The following is a 23792-nucleotide window of genomic DNA, read 5'->3' on the forward strand; positions in this document are numbered from 1 at the left end:
ATGGTATGTAGGTCTGTGCCCAGGATCTGAACCTGCAAACCCTGAGCCACTGAAGTGGAGAATGTGAACATAACCACTACACCACCAGGCTGGCCCCCTCTTCTAGGAGTTTTTTGTTTCAGTCTTACATTCAAGTGTTTAATCCATTTTGAGTCAATTTTTGTGAATGGTGTAAGATAGTGGACCAGTTTCATTCACTTGCCTGTGGTTGTCTAGTTTTCTCAACACCATTTATTGAAGAGACCATCATTTCCCCATTGTATATTCTTGGCTCCTTTGTCATAAATTAATTGACCATATATGCATGAGTTTATTTCTGGGCTCTCTACTCTCTTCCATTGTTCTATGTCTGTTTTTACGTCAATCCCATACGCTTTTGTTTATTATAACTTTGTAATATAGTTTGAAATCAACGAATGTGATGCCCCCAGCTTTGTTATTCTTTCTCAAGATTATTTGGGCTATTCAGAGATTTTTGCAGTTCCATACAAATTTTAGGATGGTTTGTTCTATTTCTGTGAAAAATGCCATTGGAATTTTGATAGAAATTGCATCGAATCTGTAGATTGCTTTGGGTAATGTGGACATTTTAATAATATTAATTCTTCCAATCCTTGAAGACAGAACAATTATTTTTATAGTTACAGATTACACTGAATTGGCTCAACATTGGGCAAACAGGAGAAAGCTGAACACAGGACTTGAGAAGGCTCAACCTTGATGAAACTGTCTATTGACTGCATTGAGGGAAAAAATGGGAGAAATAAGACACTTTTACTGAAGCCAGATATTATGCCCATCTATTAGGTATCTCTGTATTGTTGTTACATTGCTGATCTTATCTGATGAAAGCAACAAATGTAAAAAAGAATACTTTGACCTATAGTATAGAAAATAAAATTAACCGTACAAACAATTCTAGAATGTAATTTTGTTCACAGCAGTGAGGGGATTTCTAACTCTTTAAGTTTTAATGCTCATACACATCTTAAAACCTATTGTATTTGTCTTTTAAACAAAGGAAATAAACAGTATTTTTCAACTAATTTTATAGACAGACAAATTGATTCTGTTTTACATTCTATTACGTGTGGCCATGGACCAAAAAATGAGTCAGTGAATCAGGTTAGGTGCCTCAGACAGAGCTTTAATTAGTTCCATTAAATTGAACTTCAATTGCACCCTGAAGAAAAATCCCTTCAAATATTTTCAATAAAGCTTGTTTATCAAAGTAATTATGTTTTCCTTGGGGAGCTTCAAATATTTTCTTTTTCAGTATGTGAAGGTTAAAGTAAAACAAACAGGCTTTATCTTTCAAATCTGCAAACTTCTTTATTATATTGAAACCCCACTGATAATTAAACCATATAATTGAAAATATATTAGCACATCTAACTAATAAAATATGCTTTAAAATTTTTCCTCAAAATATAATCATTATTTTCCTTGTAATAAGGTAGCAATTTATTGGTGTCCTGTGTGTTAAACCTGGTGTTAGTTCACAACACTATAATACATCCTTAAACATATTATTTATGACTTTAAATACTTGGAAGTCACCTTTAACTTTTCAGAAGATTAATGATTTTTCTCATTTTATAGACTATAGCTTACTGTTAGAGAAATATGCACATTTTAAATCATTTTACCCTTTGAATTCAGTTTCTGCTAACCTTTGGCATTGCAAGCCATGGCCTCACATATAACATTTCTGAAAATTTATTATTGGCTGGTGCAGTAAGCTGAATAATGCTCTACCAAGACATCCCTGTCTTAAATGCCAGAACATGTGAATATTACCTTATATGGCAAAAGGGACTTTGCAGTTGTGATGTTCCAGGTGGATCTGATGTAATCACAGGTATTCTTATAAAGAGGGATGAAGATCAGACAGGCAGAAGGCAGTGTGATGACAGAAGCAGTGGAACAGAGAGAGAGACTTGAAGATGCCACATTGTTGGCTTTGAAGATGGAGAAGGGGCAGTGGAATTCATGGACCATCTTGTAAAGACCCTCAGTACAGTCTCCAGGCAGAGGACCCGGGCTCCAGCTGTGGCCACCATATAGTCTTATACAACAACAATAAGGTGAATTGAGCCTGTTAAAAAAAAAATGGAATGCAAGGAAGGCAGCTCTAGAAATTGGAAAAGACAAGGTAACAGACTCAGCTGCAGAGCCTCCAGAGAGAGCTGCCCTGCCCACACTTGACACGTGGTTTCAGACTAGTGACACCTGTTGTGGACTCTGACCTCCAGACAACAAATTTGTGTTATTTAAACCACTAAATTTATAGTAATTTGTTACAGTAATGGTGGAAACAAACGCAATTAATACTTATAGATCAATATAGGCAATATTTTGTATTAAATTTTTAAAAATTTGCTACAAGTGTAGATTCATGTGCATTTTGTAAGAAATAATACAGAAACATTCAGTGTAACCTTAACCCAGTTTCTCCCAATAGTAACATCTTCCAGCATGGTACAATATCACAACCAGGATATTGGCATTGATACAATCATGATAAAGAGCAGTCCATCACCACAATGATTTCTCAGGTTGCCTTTCAAAAAGTGCTTCCATTTTCCTGACTTCTCCACTTCCTACTGAGCCTCTGGCAACCTCTAATCTGTACCCTATTTCTATAATTTTGTAATTTCTAAACTTACAAATGGAATCATGCAGTGCATAAGGTTTTAGGATTCTTTTTTCACTCATAATTTTTGCTTAGCATATAATTAAATGTTTAGTTTTATAAGAGTTTGCTAAGCCATTTTCAAGTATGAATGTACCATTTTGCATTGTCACTCAGGATGTATGACATCATCTTTCCCAGCATTTGTTGTTGTCATTCTTTTTTAAATTTTAGAATTCTAATAGATGTGTTGTGATAGTTCATTGTGATTTTAATTTGCATTTCCTAATGGCTAATGATGTTGAACATATTTTCATGTTCTTATTCGCCATCTGTATATATCTTCAATGAAATATCTCATGTCTTTTGCTCATTTTCTAATTGGATTGTTTAATTATTTGTTTTCCTGTTGAGTTTGAGAGTTCTTGATAGATTCTAGACCCTACTCCTTTTTCAGATATGTGGTTTGCAAATATTTTCTCCCTGTCTGTAACTTACCCATTCATTCTCTTAAGAGGGTATTTTTCAGAGCAAAAATTTTAAATTTTGGCCAAGTCCAATTTATCAATTTTTCTTTTCATGGATTGTGTTTTTGGTGTAAATTCTAATAATTTTTTTTTTTTTTACCTAGCCCTAGATCCTGAAAAGTTTCTGCTTCATTTATTTCTAAAAATGTCCATGATTAAATTTCTATTTCTTTACTGAGACTTTCTAGTTCTTTGCTAAAGACCTCGATAAATTTCATCTGTTTTGAGCGTGTTCATAGTTGCTCATTGAATCATTTTTATGATGCTGTTTTAAAATTTTTATGACATAATGCTAACATATTTGTCTTCTTACTGTTGGCATCTATTGATTTTCTCTTTTCATTCAGTTTATGATCTTACTGTTTCTTAATATGAGGAACAATTTTTCAATTGAAACCTGCACATTCTGGATAGTACATTATGAGACTCTGAACCTTATACAAACCTCTGTTTCAGCTAATCACCCAAAATATACATATAGATACACAGTGTACACAGATTTTATATGTGGAAAACTACAAAATTGTGACAAAAGAAATTAAAGCAAATCTAAATAAGTAGAAGGACATTCCACGTCCGTGGATGGGAAGATTCAATATTGCTAAGATGTCAATTCTTCCCAACTTAATCTATATATTCAATGCAATCCTAATCAAAATTCTAGCAAATTATTTTGTAAATGTTGAAAAACTGGTTCTTAAGTTTATATGGAAAGGCTAAATACCTAGAATACAAACACAACAATGAAGAACAAACATAGAGGTCTCCCACTATCTGATTTCAAGACTTACTCTACAACTACTGTAATCAAGACGACATGGTATGGGTGAGAGATTAGACACATAGGCTAATAGAACAGAATCGATAGCCCAAGATTAGACCCGCACAAATATAGGCAATATATCTTTGATAAAGAAGGAAAGGTAATCAAAAGGAGAAGAGAAAAGATAGTTTTTTCAATAAATGGTGCTGGAATAACTGGACATCCATATACAAAAATATATATATATATATATATTCACAGACCTTACATTTTATAAACACATCCATGAAGCATGGCATATGTCTCCATTTATTAACTTCTTTTTTTCCTCCATTCATCAAAGTTTTGTAGTTTTCCTCATATAGGTCTTTATACATATTTTGTTAGATTTATACCTCAGTATTTCATTTTATTGGATGCTAATGTAAATGGTATTGTGTTTTTAATTTCAATTTGCACTTATTCATTGTTTGTATATAGGAAAGCAATGTACTTTTATATAATATCACAGTACCACAGTATATGTTTTGTATAATAACCTTGTATTTTGCAAACTTACTATAATTGCTTATTAGTTTCAAATTTTTTTCAGTCAATTCTTTAGAATTTTCTACAGATAATCATGCCAACTTCGATAAAAAAAATTTATTTTTTTCTTACCAATTTGTATACTTTCAGTTTCTTTTTCTTGTCTTCTTGCATTAGCAAGAAGTTCCAGTATGATATTGAAAAGCAGCATTGAGAGGGGATGTACTTGCCTTGTACCTGATCTTAGTGGGAAAGCTTAGAGTTTCTCAACATTAAGTGTGATGTTAGCTGTAGGATTTTCGTAGATCTTCAAGTTGAGGAATTTCTCCTGTATTCCTAGTTTGCTTAGAGTTTCTGTTATGAATTGACATTGGATTTTATTAAATGTTTTTTCTGCATCTTTTTATATGTTCATGTGATTTTTCTTTTGTTGATATGATGCATTGCATAAATTGATTTTCAAATGTTGAAGCAGCCTTACGTAACTGCAAAAAATCCCACTTAGTCATGGTGTATAGCTCTTTTTATACATTGTTGGATTCAATTTACTAATATTTTGTTGAGGATTTTGGCACCTATGTTCATGAGAGATATTGACCTGTGGTTTTCTTTTCTTGTACTGTCTTTGTTTAGTTTTGGTATTAGGGTAATGCTGGTCTCATGGAAAAATTAAGTATTCACTCCGCTTCTATTCTCTGAAAGAGATTGTAGAGAATTAGTATGATTTCTTCCTTGAATGTTTGGTAGAGTTTACCAGTGACCTGATATAGGCCTGGTGCTTTCTGTTTTGAAGGTTATTAATTATTGATTCAATTTGTTTAATAGATATAGGCCTAATCAGACTGTCAATTTCTTCTTGTGTGACTTTGGGAGATTGTGTCTTTCAAGAATTGGTAAATTCCATCTAGATTATCAAATATGTGGGCATCCAGTTGCTTACAGTATTCATTTATTATCTTTTTAATGTCCATAGGATCTATAGTGATGTCTGTGCTTTCATTTCTGATATTAGTAATTTGTGTCCTCTCTCTTTTTCTTAGTTGTCCTGATTGGAGGCTTATCAATTTTATTGATCTTTTCAAAGAAGCAGCTTTAGATTGATTTTCTCTATTGATTTCCTGTTTTTAATTTCGTTGGTTTTCACTTTAATTCTTATTTTTTGTTTTCTTTTGTTTACTTTGGATTTACTCTGTTTACTCTCCTTTTTCTAGTTTCCTAGGTGAAAGTTTAGATGTATGATTTTAGATCTTTCTTCTTTTTGAATATATTCATTCAATGCTATATATTTCCCTTAAACACTGCTTTTGCTGCATCCCACAAATTTTGATAAATTGTGTTTTTATTTTCATTCAGTTCAAAACAATTTTTAATTGCTCTGAGTTTTTTTCTTTGACCCATGTGTTATTTAAAAATGAATTGTTCCATCTCCACATATTTTGAGATTTTCCAGTTATCTTTCTTTTATTGATTTCTAGTTTAATTCCATTGTTGTCTGAGAACAGACATTACATGGTTTCAGTCCTATTAAATTTGTTAAGGTGTGTTTTATGATCATAAATTGGTCTACCTTGGTGAATGTTCCATGTGAGTCTGAGAAAAATGTGGTAGATGAGGTAACCTATAAATATAAATTATATCCAGTTGATTGATGGTGTTATTGAGGTCATCTATGTCCTATGATTTTCTCACTGCTGGATATGTCCATTTCTGATTGAGGGGTGTTGAAGTATCCAGCTGTGTGTACATTAATCTATTTCTCTGTGCAATTCTATTAGTTGGCTGCTCTGTTAGGTGCACACATATTAAGGATTGTTATGTCTCTTAGAGAATTGACCCTTTATCATTGTGTAATGTGCTCCTTTATTCCTTATAACTTTCCTTACTTTGAAGTCTTCTCTGTCTGAAATTAATATAGATACTCCTGTTTTCTTTTAATTAGTGTTAGCATGGTTTTCTCCATCCATTTACTGACAGTCTATAAGTGCCTTCATATTTAAAGTGGCTTTCTTGTAGATAATGTATAGTTGGGTCTTGTTTTTTTATCCATTCTTACAATCTCTGAGTTTTAATTTGTGTATTTAGACTATTGACATTCAAATTGATTATTGATATAGTTGGATTAATATCTACCATATTTGTTAATGTTTTCTATTTATTGCCCTTGTTCTTTGTTCCTATTTTTGTCTTCCACTCTTTTTCTGCCTTTTGTGGTTTTAATTCAGTATTTTATATGATTCTATTTCTCTTCTTTTTTATCATATTGGTTATAATTTTTTTTTTTTTACTTTTTTTAATGGTTGCCCAAGAGTTTGCAGTATACATTTACAGTTAATCTAAGTCTGATTTCAAATAACACTGTACTACCTCACAGGTAGTGTGAGGACCTTTTGGTAATAAAATAATCCTAATTCCTCCCTGCTATCCCTTGTATCACTGTTGTCATTTTTCTCACTTATATACAAGCATATATAGTCAAATATATTTTTGGCATTATTTTTGATATCTGTTATCTCTTAGTTCAATTAACAATAGCAAAAATAAAAGTGTTTATTTTACCTCTGCTTATTCCTTTTTTGATGCTCTTCCTTACTTTATGTAGCTCCAAGTTTCTGACCTGTATTATCTTCTTTATCTCCAAAAAACTTCTTTTTTAACATTTCTTGCAAGGCAGGTCTACTGGCAACAAAGTCCCTCAATCTTTTTTGTCTGAGAAAGTTTTTATTTCGCCTTCATTTTGAAGGATAATTTTGCAGGGTACAGAGTTCTAAGTTGGTGTGGTTTTTTTTTTTTTTCTCAAAACTTTAAATATTTCACTTTATTCTCTTCTTGCCTGTATGGTTTCTGAGGAGAAATTCAACCTAATTCTTATATCTGTTACTTTACAAGTAAGGTGTTTTTTCCTTCTGGCTTCTTTCAGGATTTTTCCTTTATCTTTGAGTTTCTGTAGTTTGAAAATTATATGCCTCAGTATATACATATACATATATTTTTCTTTTTTTGGCATTTATCCTGCTTGGTGTTCTCTGAACTTCATGGATCTGTGGTTTGGTGTCTGACATCTATTGGGAGAAATTCTCCATCATTGTTGTTTCAAATATTTCTTCTACTCTTTCTCTCTTTCTTCTTCTGGAATTCCCATAACGCATGTTACATCTTTTGTAGTTCTCCCAAAGTCCTGGGATATTCTGTTTTTTTTTTCTTTTTTTAACATTGTTCTCTTTGCTTTTTGGTTTTTAAGGAATCTATTGGTATCCTCTAGCTGAGAGATTTTTTCCTCAACTGTATCCAGTCTACTAATAGCCCTTCGAAGGCATTTCAGTTATAGTGTTTTTTGATCACTTGCATTTCTTTTTTGCTTCTTTCTTGGGATTTCTATCTCTCTGCTTACAATGACCCTGTACTCTTGCGTGCTGTCTACTTTATCCATTAAAGCCTCTACCATATTAATTATAGTTGTTTTAAATTCCTGGTCTGATAATTCCAACATCCCCACCATGTCTGCTTCTGATGCTTGCTTGTTTTCCTCACATTGTGGTTTTTGCATTTTGGTATGCTTTGTAATTTTTTCTTGACAGCCAGACATGATATACTGGTTAAAAGGAAGTACTGTAAATAGGCCTTTAGTAATGTGGTGGTGAGATGAGGGGGAAGAAAGCATTCTATATTTTTACGATTAGTTCTCAATCTTCCAGTGAGCCTATGCCTCTGGACACTTCACAAGTGTTTCTCAGTTTTTTTTCCCTTTAGGTGAGAAAAGATGGCTAGAGTTAGCTGAAGTTGAGTTTTTTCCTTCTCTGATATGGAAGGTGAGAGTTGACTGGAGTTGAGTATTTCCCTTCCCCCAGGACAGTTAGCTTCTCATAATACCCCAGCAGGTTAGGCTCTGGTTAACTAGTTTCCCCAGAGGGCAGGCCTTGTTAAAAAGAACAGAGTGCTCTAACATATTTCAAAACAATTCCTTTTTCTCTCCCCCTGCCAAAGCCCAAAGGGATTTTCCTCAAGTATTTACTTGCAAACCTGGTTGAGCTCCTGGAGGTAAATATCACAATATTGTGGGCCCCCCCCAAGACTGGTTCCTCCTGGAGTTTTTAACTCTTAGACTTGTCCACACTGAGCCTCCAGCTATTTGTCAATACTGTTCAGGTTTTTCTGCCCAGCACTGGTGCCAGCAGTGGTTTTTGCTCATGAGTACCTGCTCTAGTAAGCTGTGATTCTCTGAATTTTCCTGTCTGTCGCTCCAATCTTGGCAGCAGCTATTTGCACTGTGTCCTTTCTCTCTATGGATCCAAGAAGAGTTGTTGATTTTTCAATTTAGCTTTTTACTTGTTGCTAGGACAGAGTGATGACTTCCAAGTTATGTACTTGTGGAACTGGAAGTATTGACTCTATTTTTAATAATATTTTTCTCTCTAAATTTTAGCCTTACTTTACCACTGCATATGAAGATATATGCGCAAACTTGAGGAGAAGTGGTTTGGAGGAGCTGAAAAGAATCCGAGGAAATTTTGCCAATTTGGAGTAATATATTTTTCAGAATTTCTAAGTGGGGATTATAGTAATTTAATTGTCATACACCAAATATTGCCTCATGTTTAGAAGGCAAAGTTGTTATGAGAGTTAAGAAACATGTTTATTTAGATTGATTTACTTTTTTTACTTGATATTTAAATTTGGCAATAAAATTTCACCTACAGTAATCATGGAAAACTAATCAAATAATTTGTAAGTATCTACTCAATATTTAGATTGTGAATATATGTTCTTTTTAATTTAGTTTGAATTATTTATACGTCTTAGTCTTTTTGGACTGCTATAACAGAATACCATAGACTAGTCGGCTTATAAACCATAGAAATTTATTTCTCACAGTCCTGGAGGCTCGGAAGTCCAAAATCAAGACACCAGCAGACTCAGCACCTGGTGAGATCTCACTGTGGCAGAAGAGATAAGGGAGCTTTCTAGGGTTCACCAATCTTACTTATGAGGGCTCCACCCTCAGGACCTAATCACCTCCCAAAGGCCCTGCCTCCAAATACTATCGTATTAGGGATTAGGTTTCAACATATGAATTTTGGGAGTGCACAAACATTCAGCCCATTACACTATAACTGCTACCATTTGTATTCCTATGACTTTAAAAATAAAGTAATTTAAAACTTAAGCTCAATTGCTTTTAAAACACTAAAAAATATGTTTTTTTAAAAAAGCCTGTATTTCTGGCTAACATGGGAATTTCAACTTGTAAAACTCTTTTTCTCAAACCAAGTTAAAGTGGTAGCAGGGGTAAAAACAAAACAAAACAAAAACCTCTGAGTCAGCATTCTCTTGTTCAATATGAGACAGAGAACCTTGGGGTAAAAGATTATTACCTGTTGTAGGAGAACTATATTAAATACTATCTACTCGATTGTAAGTTGATATTGAAACTGGCTCTGAAAAGTAAAAGTGGAATTCTCTTTTTAGGTTCTGACATTCTAAGGCACGAGTCAAAATCAACGCTGAGCAAGAAAGTATATAAGTCAGTGACCGCTCTGATCCCTAGAAGTGTGATGAATGAATGGTGTTTAGTGATTTGATTGTCCACAGGGCTTTTAAAATCAGGTAAAAATGAAGCCAGAAGGGAAATTGGAAATGGGGTGCATGAAATAAAAGGCTTGGTAAGAACTACGTGGAGAAGATTGATTTTGTTATAGGAGCTATACTTAGGTATTTCAGATTTGAGGCAGGTGCCATGTTCCACTGAGTAGCAGTGGGTTTAAGGATATAATAATGTGTTTTTCTAGTTTTAAAAACACAAAGAAATGTTGAAGAAATAGGGATTTTCCACCAAAAGCCACTAACTTTCGACAATTTCACACCATAAAATTTTCCTTTAAGTCTTCGTTTTTGAGTAGCCTAATTGGAGAAGAAAATCATAGTAACTGCCAAAGTAGATTTCTCCCCACGTGCAAGCAACTTTTATTCAATGCTAATATTCAATTATCTCAGAACTTATTTTGAAATAATTTTAATCAAAAGATGATATAATTGCAAAGAGACTACATCTGTATGGTGAGACTTAGTTTACCAAATGAGCATATTACCATTAACAGAGTCAATCTATCAATACAGATTTATTCAGCTTCCAATGGTAATTTTTTTTTACTTTTTTCAATCATTGAAGTAAGCAAAATTGATAAAGAAGTAGAAATGGTTCCTGCTGTACGTGTGTGCTATTTGAGTGATTTCAGTCTTCTTGCAATTTATTTAAGGATCTCTGAATTTTAAAAAGACGTCTAAAAAAATTGTGAAATACGGTACAAAATAACTGTGATTAAGCTACTAACTTCCAGTCTGTGTCAATAGTTTACAAAATGCTTTAAAATACAGTTTCATGAATTTTTGCTGTACGGTAAGTTGGAAAAAGAAGAGAAGAGACTATTGAGTTAAAGACAAAATCCCCATGAGGTTGTTGTGAGGATTAAACCAATATATATATGTGTATGTGTGTATGTGTGTGTAAATTCCTTAAAACCCTGACTAGTAGATAAGTACACATTAAATGTAAAGTATTATTATTATTATATAAGACATTATTATTATCGTTGTTAGTTTTACTATTGTTTTTTAACAGTGAGATTTGTGTACTGTATCATGCTTATAACATTATGTTTGATTCCAATTTCACATTTTGTTTAATGCCTGTGTTCCCTTCATTGTGTTATACTTGCAGTATATTGTATAAAATTCTGAAAAAGAAGAGAAGAGACTATTGAGTTAAAGACAAAATCCCCATGAGGTTGTTGTGAGGATTAAACCAATATATATATGTGTATGTGTGTATGTGTGTGTAAATTCCTTAAAACCCTGACTAGTAGATAAGTACACATTAAATGTAAAGTATTATTATTATTATATAAGACATTATTATTATCGTTGTTAGTTTTACTATTGTTTTTTAACAGTGAGATTTGTGTACTGTATCATGCTTATAACATTATGTTTGATTCCAATTTTACATTTTGTTTAATGCCTGTGTTCCCTTTATTGTGTTATACTTGCAGTATATTGTATAAAATTCTCATAAAGAAAATGATTTCAATAACTTGTGAGAATTAAATAACCAGGCTACAATTTTACTAACCATATTTATAAGAGAGATATATTTCTTACCTCAGTCTGATCTTTCTCATTTAAAATTTTATTTCCATTAAGAGTTTATCATGGATTAAACACCAGTAGGGAACTTGTGATTTAGAATACGGCCTTGGCCTCTGTCTCTGTAGGTTGTATATTGCACAATTCCAAGGGCCACCACTCATATCATAGTCAACATGCTTGACATTTAGAGTTACTGTTCATTAACTGCAACCACGTGAAGTGGTCTTGGTTAAGGGGTTATCATCAAAGTTTATCTTTTCCTCTGATATTATGCAAAAATACTACTCATTCTGTCTATCCACGTATATGGATAAAAATATTACCAAATATTATTTATTAAGGAAAATTTATAGCTATTTACTACAGTATTGTGTCAATAATTTTCATATCTAACCCTTTTAATTACATTGGGTTTTAACTTTGATATATAAAATGAAAGTAAATAATACAGTCAGACAGATGACTTAAAATACATAATTACACAAGGACAAATGAAGTAGAGAGGGAGCAACAATTTTGGGGTAACAGAAAGCAAATACAAGTGTAGCAGCTGATTTTAACAGAATAGAGGAAGCTGAATTGAACAGGTTTTCTGGGAGTATGATGAAGAAACGGAAGGATATTAGCCCCGCTGTTCCCTGAAAAGCTTTGCGAATTGCACTGTTTTGTTGAGTTTGTTTTCTCTACTGGTTTAAAAATCTATATCTTATTGACTTTCCAGTAGTGGTTTATCTTACATGTATAACAAACACATTTGAACATTTTTTTAATTGATATGAAAAAGTAAATCATTAAAATTTCTTTCATAATCCCTCAGAAAAAGATTAGAACTGTCTCAATGTAATATGTTCTTCTCTTAGCCCAACATTCAAGGTTTTTTAAAAAAATATTCTAGAGCTTAAGTTCCAAATTTTATTACTGTTTACATTTACCATATATATTTTCTATTTTAAGAAAATTTGGAAATTTTATTAAACTTTGCAGCTCGTAATCAACAAATATTTAGACAGAAGTTTAAGCTTCAATTATTTAGTTTTACCTAAATCATTTTGTGTGAAACATTACATTAAAAATTCTCTTTCCCTCTCTCTCTCCAAATATATATGGCCATTTTATTCTTTTGAGGTACTGGTCCTTTGCAAAGTGGACGTGAGTAAGATTTCTTCTATGGCTAAGCAGCTAGTCCCTTTGCCCACCCACATGTGTGATAATTGCCCGTACATAGATATCCAAGGTCATAGGTCTTCTTGTTACTATTCTAATATCTTATTCGCTGGCTCTAAACATGTATCCTTGCAGAAATGAAATACTATGGTGATGATAATGGTGATAAATGTTATTACTTTTTTCTTTTGTGCCACTGTCTGATTCTGGATACCTAATTATACTCATACTGATACTGCATTCTTCATATTTTTAACTAATATATTTTATTTCTTTTTTTTTTTTTTTTTTTTTTTTTTTTTTTTTTTTTAGATTAACCATTTTATAATTTTATTTATTTATTTTTCCCCCCAAAGCCCAGTAGATAGTTGTGTGTCATAGCTGCACATCCTTCTAGTTGCTGTATGTGGGTCGCGGCCTCAGCATGGCCGGAGAAGCGGTGCGTCGGTGCGCGCCCGGGATCCGAACCCGGGCCGCTAGCAGTGGAGCGCATACACTTAACCGCTAAGCCACGGGGCTGGCCCTAATATATTTTATTTCTTAGAGCAGTTTTAGGTTTACAGAAAAATTGAAGAGCAAGTACATAGACTTCCCATATACCTTCTCCACCCTCCTCCTTCCTCCCACAGTTTTCTCTATTATTAATTAATATCTTGCATTAGTGGGATATGTTTATTATAATTGATACTTAAGTTTCTACTTAAGAAACTTAACAAAGCATGTATAGGATCTATGCACTAAAAATTACAATATGCTAGGCAGGCCCCGTGGCTTAGTGGTTAAGTGCCCGCGCTCTGCTGCTGGCGGCCCGGGGTTTGGATCCTGGGCACGCACCGACGCACCGCTTCTCCAGCCATGCTGAGGCCGCGTCCCACATACAGCAACTAGAAGGATGTGCAGCTATGACGTACAACTATCTACTGGGGTTTTGGGGGGAAAACATAAATAAATAAATAAAATTATTAAAAAAAAATTACAATATGCTGATGAAAGGAATAAAACAAATCCTAAAAAATGGAAAGATGTACTGTGTTCATGGAATGGAAGACTCTACATGGTAAAAATTATCTAGAGGTTTAGCACAATTGCTACCAAAACCCCAGAAAGGATTTTTGTATATATAGACAAGCTTACTCTAAAATTTTATATAGAAAGGAACAAGCTGTAGAATAGTTAGAATAATCTTGAAAAATGAATATAAAGTAGAAAAAAATCCCTCAACCTGATATTAATGATTATTCTATATCTAAGATAATCAAGGCAGTGTGGTATTGGCACAGATATAGACACATAGGTTAACAGAACAGAATAGATACCCATAGACCTACACATAGATGACCAACTGATTTTTGACAAAGGTTAAAAAGCAATTCAAGGGAAGAAAGGTTAAGAAAAGAGTTCTTAGACTTGAGAATAAAAAACATATCAATAAAAGGAAAAATTGATAAACTGGATTACGCTAGCTCTGTGAAAGTCACCACTAAGAGAATAAAAAGACAAGCTCCAGACTAGGAGAAAATATTTGTAAGCCACATATCTGAAAAAGGACCCCTCTCTAGAATGTCTAAATAACTTTCAAAACTTAACAGTAAATAAATGGTATAATTAGAAAATGGGCAAACAACATAGAAATTTCAGTGAAGAAGATCTGCAGATGGTAAGCAAGCACTTGAAAACATGTTCAATATCACCGCCAGTTAGGAAAATGCAAACTACAACTACAATGAGATCTCACTATTCACTTATCACAAAGGATAAACTTTAAATATAGTGATAACCTTGCATAATGGCAAGGATGCAGAGAAACTGGATCATGCATACATTGCTGATGAGAATGTAAAGTAATATAGCCATTTGGAAAACTGTGGCAGTTTCTTGTAAAACTAAATATGCAATTTCCAAATAACCTAGCAATTATACTCCTGGGCATTTGTCCCAGATAAATTAAAATTTATGTTCACAAAAAATCCTGCATAGGAATGTTTATAGCAAATTGATTTATTTTATTAGTGTCTTGTTGCTGCTATAACAAATGACCACAGAACTGGTAGCGCCAAATAACATACATATATTCTATCACAATTCCAGAGGCCAGAAGTCCTATATAGGAATCACTTGGCCAAAATCAAGGTGTTCAACAGGGCCACACTCCTTCCAGAGCCTCTGGAGAAGTGAATCTACTCCTTGCCTCTTCCGGCTTCCACTAGGCTAGAAACATTGCTTGTCTTGCGTCCAGATCACCTAACTTCTACCTCTCTCTGTGGTAATACTGTGGTAGCCCATCTCTTCCTCTGTGTGTCATTTCTCTTAGTCTCTCTCTTATAAGGACAGTTGTGATTGCATTTATGGCCCAACTGGACGATCCAGGATGATCTCCCCATCTCAAAATGCTTAATTTAATCATATCTTCTGAGGTTTTGCCATACAAGGTAACATCACAGGTTCCAGGAATTGAGTTGTACATTTTGAGAGTAAGGAGCATTATTCATCCTGTCACATTCATAACAGCCCCAAATGGGAAAGAAATGACCTTCAATGCGTGAATAGTTAAACAACTGTGATACATACATCCTTGGAATACTACCCAGCAATAAAAAGGAATTAACTATAGATACATGTAACAACTTGGATACATCGCCATGGAATTACACTGAGTGGAAAAAAAAAGTCAACCCAAATAGGTTGATACTTCATGATTCTATTTATATAACATTCTGTAGATGACCAAATTTAACATATGAAGGACAATTTAATGGTTCCCAGGAGTTAAGGAGAAGGAAGGTTGAGTGAGTATAAGTATAAAAGGGAAGATCTATGGAATTTTGTGAGGATGGTACTTCTTGTGTCTTGACTGTGATGGTGGATACACAGAATTACACATGACAAAATTGTACAGAACTAAACATACACACGCACAAAACACGCACATTTGTACAAGTAAACTGGAAGAATCTGAATAAGATCAGAAGACTATATCAATGTCAGTATCCTAGTTGTGATAGTTTTGAAGATGTTACCATTGGGAGAAACTGTATAAAGGGTACGTGGGATTTCTTTGTATAGTTTCTTAAACCTGCAGATGAATCTATAATTATATTAATAGTATTTTCAATTAAAAAAGCTATGCCTAGAAAATTCATAAATCCAGTATATGTTCCTTTTGTTCTTCAAAAGATAATTCAAATTTAAATATATCTTTAAAGAAATATTGTTGTACCTAGCTACTGGTGAAAGTTTGAAGATGAACTTTTTGATAATACCAGATCACTGGTTTCGTTTTCAATAAAGGTTAAAAAATAATTATCTCAGTTCGCTGAAATTGCTTTAAAATTGGATCTTCCATTCCCATCAACAGACCTCTGTGAGACCAATTTCTCCATGAGTATTATAAAAACAAAACACAAGAGTATTTTAGTTACACTGTATTCTCTTTGAGTAATGATGTTACCAATCAAATGTAGATGAGGCAGATTAATAAGGAAGGAGCTAGCAAAATCATCACATTCAAAACTTTAAAAATTGAAATATATGGTGTTCTTTCAAAGTATATATATAGGCATTTAATATTAAAAAAACACAATTTATAGATAGTTACAAAAGTAAAAGCAATTCTCTATAATAGTAGTTCATACACGTGAATTCAATACAAGTGTACAAATTAGAAATCTTTTCCTCTTTGTTATTGTTCATTTTAATAATATTGATTAAAATATATTATTTCTATTGAATCTCAAAAGATCACTAATAGAGTCCGAAATTAAGAAACACTATATAAGACTGAAGAATAATCACTGAGATTCCATGAACAATTATATAGGCCCTAATTCCATTTTTCTGGCAAGCCTCTCCTCTCCCCAGCCACTCTCTGTCTCCCTCCACAGCACTCATCTACCCAGCGTACTCATGGAATGAGACACATTGTTACAGGTGCATATTGTCCTGGGAACAAGGAGAAGAAAGGGTCAGGCTGATAGTTCTGTGCATGCATTTGGAATTGTTATAGAAGCAAAGACCCAGCCACATTTAACATGATCTTCAAGAATACATTCTAAAAACAAATCCTGCTTCTATCATTTTATCTTATTTAGAGCGTAGAGACATTGCTGTGATGTAGGTATCTGCTTAGAACTTGGTTACCAATAAAATCTAGAGAAGGAGATACATAGAAAAATAGATCCTTTTATGGGATTTTACTCTAGTCCATATAATTGAAACTAGAACTATTTGCCATGTTTATGGTGAGAAAAAAATCATTTAAGTGCAGACTTTCTTCTATCTGGTTCTTTATATATGCTTAATACCACACAGTGATGGATAAAAGATAAGCAAAGTAGGGACTAGTGATCTGTTACCATGACACTCCATGTGTAGGACCCTGAAATTTATTCCAAAAGAAAATCACTCATTGACTACTCATTACCTGTCTCATGATCCCTCTGTGCTCCCAGCCCCTTAAGCTCCGGGTCCACGGGATTTTCTTTTGCTTTCTTAAAATGTCCCTTCACTTAGTCCTAAGGTGTACTCTTTTTTTTTTCTTTGTTGAGTGCACAGCAATTATGATCTTTTCCTATAATTTGATTCCTTTGTCTTCAATACTTAACAAAAATTTCTGAAAGTTTCTGGTTTCTCGAAGGTATCTTTCCTTCTTTGTTTTTTGTGAAGCTGGGTACCTGAGGGGTACTGTAGATGTTAAACCAATTTGCTGTTTTTCCTGTTTAACTTGAGCTGTGACTCAGGGGTCTCCAGGATATGTGAGCTTGTTTTCTAGAGGATTTGTAAGCTTGTTTTGCAAAAGAAAGAGAATGCCTTAGGGGAGGTTGCGATCACTGGATGGCGGCCCTCATCAGCCACTGAAGCCCAGTCAGATTGCCCAAGGGCTTATCAAGAGTGACCCCTTTGTTTCTTGGAAGCGCCTCCTGCCAAACCCCTTAGCTCTATAAACCTCCCTGCTTTTTGTTCTGGGTGAGGTGGATTTGAGTGAACCCAGGTTGCCACCTGGTCATTTTGGCCAATTTGAATAAATCTTTCTCCATCTCCAAGCACCGATGTCTCAGTGTTTGGCTTGCTGGGCATTGGGCACAGGAACTTGAGATTAAGAGGTTCAGTATCATTTGTTCTTTTTAAATTTTATATATTTCTTTATTTCTTTTATTTTTATTGTGATCTATTGGAAATGGAGGAATAAGTGTATAATTCTATATTATCATCCTGAAGCTGGATATCCCTATGTTTTATTTTGTTTATTTTTTCTTGAGTGAGATGAGTTTATATAATAATAATCATTTTAATAATAATACTAATAATTGCTATTTATTCAATGCATATTAATGTCAGACATTGTGGTAAAAACTCTGAACGTTATAGATTTTAGTCCTCACAAAGTTTCCATCGGAGATCTAAAACTATTTTCCCATTTTATAGATTAAAAATCTAAATTTTTAGATTTTTAGCACAAAAATAATGTTAATTTCCAAGTTACAGAACAATAAGTTGCACAACTAAGTTATAAAACTATATGGAATTACTTCAGAGTCCTCATCTTAACTACTACACTCTAATGTCTCACTACATACATTTTATATATGGTTTTTCATTAACATTATAAAATGTAATTATGAACCATTAATAATATTATAGGTGTATAAAAATCTTAATAATTTACAAAATATATTGTGAAAAATTACCAAGGGAAAATATCATGCTAGCTTCACTGTGACTATAATTTTAACTGTCCTCTCTGTTGGCTTGCCACTGAGGTTCAGTAAATTTATATAGCAAAGAATAATTGGCTCATTATGATGTAAATAACTATGATAGGGAAAGTCTTTTTATTATTTATAATAAATTACTTTTGTGTTGTCAGTTTTAAATTAGCAACTGTATTTAATTACTGGGTGATATCTATGCGATAATCTAAATTCATGCACACAGGGCAGGTTATTATAGCAACCTTAATGGCAGAGTGACTTCCCTTAGCGTTGTTAAATTTCCCATTTCTTCATCTTCTGTCTAATATTTCCCATTATCTTGGTTGGCATTATCTTGTTAAATCTAATCTCTATCACTACTGCCAGGAAGCCTAAAGGTCACACTTACAGATGATCTAGGAAATTGAGCAATTGATGTATTTTGAATCACTAGTAGAACCAACTCTAATCCTTGGATTGAGAGTCACTATTTATAATCTTGTATTCATTTAGCCATTCATTTGTTCAACAACATTAATAGAGCACAAACACTACATATAAAACAAAGTTTTAATTATTGTGCTAAATGAAAATGTGAATGTGATGCAGTTTCAAATAACATAGTAGAGGGGAAAGCCTCATAAATAAGTAACTATAGTACCAAGTAAAATGAAAGACATGTGTTACCATGCTATCGCAGACAATGTGTAATGGGACAGAGACGAAAAATATATCCACTCTCTTTGGAGAAAATGGGAAACACCAACAAAAATGTCAAATTCATTTGAGAGGACATCTCCCAATTGTCGTGGAGGATATTTCTGAAAGCAATAACAAGAACATAGAATGAATGTGACTGTGAAAGTGTATCATGTCAGCTTCAGCTTGAATAGTATATAAGAAAATATATAGTAAAAATAAACTAGATAGTATTTTTATCAAGATTTTGAAAAGATTTAAATATCCTGCAAAAGTTTGGCATTGTTAGTAGAAACTGGAGAACTAGAATAACTTTGAGGAAGAGAAAGTTATAGTCTGACATGCTGTATTTCTTATAGAAACTTACAGTTTAATTATATATGGTGGACAGTAGATGCAAACTTTTGAATAGGGAACTATTTAAATTGGAAATAGAAATGATGGAAGAAAAATACATTTAGTTGAGATTTGGACATATTTAGTCCTCTGCAAAAGAATTACTGTCAGTCTGGCTTCACTTACTTAGCACTCATTAGGGGACAGGTGAGGCTCGCAACACTTTATATCTACTACTAGCATATGTGCTCAAAACAACACTATGGGGGCAGTAGAGGAAATGCAATCATGGAAAGGTTAAATAATTCCCTATCACATTACTAGGAAAAGATAGAACTTGTTTACAAATTCAAGAAGTCAGGCTCTAGAATCTGTGCTCTTAAATGCTGTGCTATGCTACCTCACTGAACAAAATAAAGGAAGAAAGAAAAACAAACAAGCAAGCAAAAACAAAATGTTCCTGATTCCAGTTATTTTACTTCTAATATTAAAAATATTTTAATGTTCTGGGTATCAATTTAAAGAGTAGGAACTGTAATGATCATAATCTTTATTAGATGATATTAGAGTAAACAGGTGAACTTTAAGTAAAACTAGCTTTATACTACTACAAATTTAGATTGCTTCCAATTTTTTTTTATAAAGGTAAGGTTTTCTAATTATAGTAAATTTAGAATATCCACAAAAGTAAAAAGAAATATATAATTTAGTCACTTCTGCAAAATGAATGACAAAATAAATCCTGCTGATTTTTGTCTTAATCTTCAATTTTTTAGGACGTATATGTTTGGCAACATGGAACCGTTATATGTTTATGAATAGGTTTGTGTTTTACTTACACATCTAGTATTATACTATTACCTTCTTTTGTCTTTAAATATTTTTCTAAAATATCATTTTAATGCCAGCATCATCTTTCTCTCTCTCTCTCTCCTTCTCTTTTTTCTTTCTTTCATTGAGTAGCTACTGAATGCCTATAATGTTTCATACACAATTGGCTGCAGAGAAACATAAGTGAACCAAACCAAAAGGAAAAAACAAAAACAAGGTCTCTGCTCTCATAAGATTTTAATTCCGTGACAATAAATGAGTAAACATATTAAGAGACCAGATAGTTATAGATTTGGATAAGGATAAAGAAGGAAATAAACAGGGTAGTCAGAAAAATCATTAATTTCTAATCTAATACACTTGTAGATTGACTTAAATATTGCTACTAAATAGATAAATTTACCTGACGTTTTCTTAAGCTATTGAGGTTGCTTGACTGGATGTGTCACCTACATGCTATAACTAAACTACTGTAAAAGTAAGCCCAGTTGTGTAAAAACAACATTTTATAAATATTTAAGAGAATGTCTGATTAAATTAATTCAAAATTTATCTTCTTTTCTGTAAGGTCATCAACACAAATTACAGCCCCTCACGTTTTTGAAGAGCTAACAAATACATTATTTCCTTTAATATTGATAATGCTAATGCAAAGCAAGAATTCTTGCCACATTAAATTATACAAATCTGATGTTTAAAGAAGTTATTGATTTGTCCAAGTCATATAGACAGTCATCTACATTAAGCGGTGTTGGTTCCTTCCTGTACTGTGGATTCCTCCAGCTGGAGGAAAATGCCTTCGAGAGCACCACATAAGCTTCTGTTTTACTTCTTCCCGCTTGCCTTACCCATGACCTGCTGCTCCACTGCAGAGCAGACTGTTCGTGTAGCACAATGGAGTACCTGGGAAACTTGTTACACAGGTGAATACGTAAATATTAATTTTTAAAGAATATGAGTAGAAGTATATCCAAATATTTATTCTTACTTCAAATGGCACTCCAATCCAGTCTCTAACTTAATCTCCACAACGATCTTCTGACATAAGTTTTATTATTATACTCATTTTTTCAGATGAAATTCTGGGGCTTAAATTTAAGTAACTTGCTCAATATTTTACAGTTTATTGCAGAGTCAGTGCTCAGACCCTGGTCATCTCACCTCAAGGCTGAGTTCCTAATATCTCATGCTGTAGTGTGTCTTTTTTTAGCCACTTAATTGCATAAATTTGGTCATGTCATTTAACATCTTTGCGCTCATTATCTCTTGTTAAATGAGCACATTCATTAACCTATTTATAAAAGGGAAAAGGTAGTCATAAAGACCAGAATGTACAAAGAGTAAACAAAACACAAAAATAAACTGTGAATATACTGTATGAACTCAATCACTGTACTAATAAAAAAATATTATTAAAATGCGAATGCATTTAATAGTTCAGAATATTTTTCAGCAAAGACCAGAATCACTCTAGAAGATGACAACCAATGCTCCCAGCATTGTCAAAAATTGTTAAGCAGTTGACCTTGAAGTCATTGAATGATTTGAATATGAAGTTTTTCTCTGTTCTCTTCTCAACTTCACTGTCAGCAATTCAGCTTAACTTAGTTTCTGTTCCACTAATTGGTTTAGCATAGTTAAAAGAGCCTATGCATTTGTACCTAAATCTTGATAAGTGTTTCCCTATAACTTTCAAGGAAATAAAAGATATTGAACTTATACTCCTGGTAGTGAATCGTTATTTCTTAAATCTCCTAAATGACTTCTCCTTCCTACTAATATTTATATAATATGCTTCAGAGGGTTATTAAAATTTATATTTTGCAGGCTTTAGAAATCATCAAACTCAATTTAAGGATGAGAAAATTAGTTCTCAAAGTAGTTAAGCAACTAATTCAAAGTCATATATTCAAAGCAAAATTAACCCAGATGGCTTAAATCCCTAGTCACCTCTTCTTTCAGGTTTAGCTTTCAATTCTCGACTAAGATATATGTGGAACTTTTCAGTTCATCTTGAAGGGTCATAGTGTTTTACTTTCTGAAGATCTGCCTTAAGTAGCTGATTCCAAGGAAAATCTAACAGTACTCTTATCACTAATGATTTCAAGAATGCAGAAGTCATAAACACAGAGTATCAATGTGTTTTAGGTATTTTCCCTCTTCCTTTTAGACCACACTGCAACACTTCTTATGTTTGAAGAAGACAGAAGGAGCGTACTTTATCCCCTTGTTCACATAGCCGCAATAGCATTTGTCACCTTTCCTATTTTAGAGGTGCTGTCAGGGAAGACATTGGCAGAGTGTTACAACATAGTAACTTATGTCAAGAGTTTTATCATTTCAGATGAAATATGATAGATCTTTATGGTACATTTATAACAGGTTATTTTTGACAACACAATTGAAAAGTGAGTTTCCACCATTAAACTGTAATATGAAAGATGTCAGCAAAGTCTGTGATCTCTGGCAATGTAAAGCATCAAGTTATAAACAAGAACTTTCCATAGAAAACAAACAGAGGATGAGAAGGTGATGTAGTGCCTATTAGGAAAGATTCTAGCAATGATACTGACTACCAGTTGGGATGATATTCACCCTAACAGAGTTTGCACCATGGGGAAATTGGAAGTTGTCTCTCTGGGCTCCACCTTGCCACAAACCTCCCACGCAGATATCGTGTATCTTAAGCCTGGAGTTGCAACAAACAAGCTTCCAACCCCCTAATTCCCTCTTCATGCTGCCTACCAGCCTCAGCCAGCCTGCATTGCTGCACCTTCCCATGTAGATACTGTACATCGAAGCCCCGAACCACCTGGCTGGCATGTGGGCTCCAGGCTCTCTGACACTACATGCCCACTCACCAGCCTTGGCTAGCCTGAATCCGTGACTGCCCAACAATTGTGGACCAACTCTGGCGTGAGAAACCCAGGAGATTACACTGCAGTCCAGAGGGTTGCAACTGCAACTTCTCCAGCGAAGTCTGAGTCCCAGCGCTGGGCAGGAAGCCTATTTCAAATTATATTCCCTCTTGGGCCCTCTTCCTCACCACCACAGCTGTCATTCGTGTTCTCTACACAGGTATGGTTTCTTCCCTGTTATAGCTAATAATTCCTATTAAACTATCTCTGTTCAATGTACTGCTTGGTTTTTATCTTTTGTTTGGACCTTGAGTAATACAATAAATAAATAATAACTGCTAATATTTATTGAGGACTTTTTTATGCTCAAGAATATATATATATATTCAAATATCAATATATGTATATTTAACCAAAGAGAAAACTGAGTACCAGAGAGTTTAAGTATCTTGTCAAAGCAATGGATGTGTGATCTAACATGGAGTGTGCTGAGAGCCCGTGCTCACAATCTTACACACCATATATCAATTCCAAGAAACGACACAAAATTGACCCTTCTGAAGTCACAATATCCTGTTTCTCTGTTGTTTCTATAGACAAATTCATTACTCAGCAGCAACTAGC

The sequence above is a fragment of the Ceratotherium simum genome, chromosome 14, assembly GCF_057802395.1.
Source record: "Ceratotherium simum simum isolate JZ-2026a chromosome 14, ASM5780239v1, whole genome shotgun sequence".
Taxonomy (NCBI): Eukaryota; Metazoa; Chordata; class Mammalia; order Perissodactyla; family Rhinocerotidae; genus Ceratotherium; species Ceratotherium simum.